This window comes from Glycine soja, chromosome 13 (genome assembly GCF_004193775.1).
Source record: "Glycine soja cultivar W05 chromosome 13, ASM419377v2, whole genome shotgun sequence".
In the NCBI taxonomy this organism is placed as follows: domain Eukaryota; kingdom Viridiplantae; phylum Streptophyta; class Magnoliopsida; order Fabales; family Fabaceae; genus Glycine; species Glycine soja.
In genome coordinates this window covers 7,037,993-7,041,261 of record NC_041014.1, presented here as the reverse complement: position 1 = coordinate 7,041,261, position 3,269 = coordinate 7,037,993, and the positions used below count along the sequence as shown (strand labels likewise).

Here is a 3,269-nt window from a genome sequence, read left to right as displayed (position 1 = left end):
TGATGTCGTGACATCCTGTACGACATCTGTCCCCAGTATTAGAATTTCAAGTAATTTGCATATAACCAGAAAAACCATTAAGGAAACAGTAGTGGGATTTACCTGCCAGGCGTTCAAGCATCTGATCAATGAATGGCAGGGGAAAATGGTCCTTTTTGGTAACCTGGTTCAGCCTCCTATAGTCAATGCAGACTCTCCAACTGTTCTACACCCGAGTAGGAATTAGCTTCTCCTTCTCATTTTTTATCACTATGAGGCCAGTCTTCTTCGGGACTACCTGGACGGGACTCACCCATTGGCTGTCGGAGATAGGATAAATGATTCCAGCTTGCAAAAGCTTGGTTATCTCCTTCTTCACTACATCAAGAATCATCGGGTTGAGTCTTCTCTGTGGCTGTCTTATTGGTTTAGCTCCATCCTCTAAATTTATTCGATGCATACATGTGGATGGGCTAATACCAGGAATGTCCGCCAGGGTCCAGCCTATAGCCTTCTTATGCTTCTTGAGAACTGACAACAACTTCTCCTCTTGCTCATCAGCAAGGGAGGCAGATATAATCACTAGAAAACTCTTGTTATCATCCAAGTAAGCGTATTTTAAATTTGATGGCAGAGGCTTCAATTCTGGTGTGGTCGGCTGGACAGTGGTAGAAGGAGATGGTTTCTCAGCCTTTTCCTCATAAAGAAAGTCAGAGGTATGTGTACTTCCTAAAACATGGTTAGTCCTATCTGACTCTATAAAATCAATCTCAAGAGGTAAAACACCACCACCAGACATGCAATCAATATCACTCTCAAATTCACTCTCAGATTCACTCTCAGCATCAAATTCAGACATATGATCAAGTACAATTTCAGACTCAATGCATGAAGAGTGAGAGGCATGCAGATTAGAATAAAGATCAGTCATGTATTCATCAACAACATGGTTAAGTATTTCAGCACGAAATACAGAAAGATCTTCAGATGGGTATTTCATAGCATCCAGTATATTAAAATGAACGGTTATATCACCAAACTCCATAGACAGTGTGCCTGCATAAATAACTATCTTAGTTCTAGCAGTTTTCATAAAGGGTCTGCCTAGAATGATGGAAACTAATCCTTGAGAAAATCCATCTTCCATATTCAAGATATAAAAATCAATAGGGAAAATCAGTTCACCAACTCTAACTAAGACATCTTCTATGAAACCAACAGGATAGGCAACACTTCTATTAGCTAAATGAATTACCACATCAGTTGACTGCAAGGGACCTAGAGATAGAGAATTAAAAATCGACAGAGGCATAACACTAACAAAGGCTCCTAAATCTAGCATGGCATTGTCAAACTTACTATTCCCTATAATACAAGGTATGCTGAATGTACCTGGATCTTTGCATTTTTCAGGAATTTGAGGAACAGATTTACCAATCAATGCGGAGACATTTCTGCCCATGCTAATCCGTTCACTTCCTTTAAGCTTCCGCTTATTAGTGCACAGCTCCTTCAAGAATTTGGCATATCTTGGAATTTGCTTTATTGCATCCAACAGAGGTATGTTTACCTCTACTTTTCTAAACGTTTCCAAGATCTCTTTCTCTGCCTCTTCCATTTTTTTGTTGGAAACTACTCTTGGAGGGAATGGAAGAGGGGGAATGTGCTGCTTCTGCAAATCAGAATTACCTGTGGAAGAAGATTCACCTGCATAGAAATTGTTAGGTAAATTTTTGTCATCACCTTTTTCTGGAGTAGAGTAAAGTTTGGCAGGTTCATTTGCAGATGAGGAAGGTGCTACGGGTTGAGGTCCTTGACACTGCTTTCTCGACCTCAATGAAATGGCACTAACATTTTTGGGATTTTGGACAGCTTGAGAAGGCAGCTTGTCAGAATTCTGGGACTGTTGTTGATTCAATTGGGTAGCCAATTGTCCCATCTGATTGGTTAAGCTCTGAATGGAGGCTCTGGTCTCTTGCAAAAACTGCATGTTCTGCATAGTCATTTGCCTCACAAGTTCTTCGAGGGAAGGTTGTGGAGGGGCCTCAACTGTTGGCTGTTTCTGGGGTTGTTGCTGTTGTTGGATTGGTGGAGGAATGTATGGTCTGCTTGGGCCAGCAACATTTTGGAAGGAAGGAGCAGGCTGTTGTTGTTGTTGCTGAGGGCTGGACCATCTGAGGTTAGGGTGATTCCTCCATCCAGGGTTGTATCTGTTGCTGGAGAGGTCATAATTGTTCTGCTGTGGTTGATTTTGCTGCTGAGGTTAAGGAGGTCTATTGTAAATATTTGCAGCATAAGCTTCAGGCTGCTCAATTGCTCCAAGTTGCTGCATGGAAGGGCAAAGGTCTGTATGGTGGTCAGCAGAGGAGCACAAACCACAAACCCTTGCGACAGGTACAGATTTCTGATTCAAGGCCAGCTGGGTTACCAAGTTCACCAATGCATCCAATTTGCCTTCAAGCTTCTTAGTTTCAGATGATGCAGATGGGTTTGTAGCTACCTCATGCACTCCTCTAATGACTATGGCATCATTTCTGGCGCTGAACTGCTGGGAGTTGGAAGCCATCTTCTCAATTAAATTTCTGGCTTCAGCAGGAGTCATGTCTCCAAGGGCTCCACCACTGGCAGCATCTATCATACTTCTCTCCATATTACTGAGTCCTTCATAAAAATATTGGAGAAGAAGCTGTTCTGAAATCTGATGGTGGGGGCAACTGGCACATAGTTTCTTAAATCTCTCCCAGTACTCATACAGGCTCTCTCCACTGAGTTGTCTAATACCTGAGATATCCTTCCTGATGGCTGTGGTCCTAGAAGCTGGGAAAATTTTTTCTAAGAATACTCTCTTAAGGTCATCCCAGCTCGTGATGGACCTTGGAGCAAGGTAATACAGCTAGTCCTTTGCCACTCCCTCTAATGAATGAGGAAAAACCTTCAGAAATATGTGATCCTCTTGGACATCTGGGGGTTTCATGGTGGAGCAGACAATGTGAAATTCTTTCAAATGTTTGTGCGGGTCTTCACCTGCAAGGCCATGAAACTTTGGAAGCAAATGAATCAGTCCAGTTTTAAGAACATATGGGACATCTGATGCAAGCTCCATTGGAGCTTGTAGGCCTAGGATCTTCTTCATCAATGGATTCCTTTGCTTCTTGGAAGATAAATGGCAGCGGAATGGAGAAGGAAGAGAGAGAGGAGATGCCACTTCAAGGAGAAGATGAGTCTAGAAGAAGCTCACCACCATAGGAGGCCATGGATAAGAGCTTGGAGGAAGAAGGAGATGAATGAAG

General features: G+C 42.6%; 1 non-coding gene across 1 annotated transcript; it reads left to right on the top strand.

The window, feature by feature from the left end:
• The first annotated feature begins 2,675 nt into the window (after positions 1 to 2,675).
• On the top strand, positions 2,676 to 2,782 carry LOC114382885. The gene has a single exon (XR_003660342.1). It is a non-coding gene; the product is annotated as a small nucleolar RNA R71 (small nucleolar RNA).
• The last annotated feature ends 487 nt before the right edge of the window (positions 2,783 to 3,269 follow it).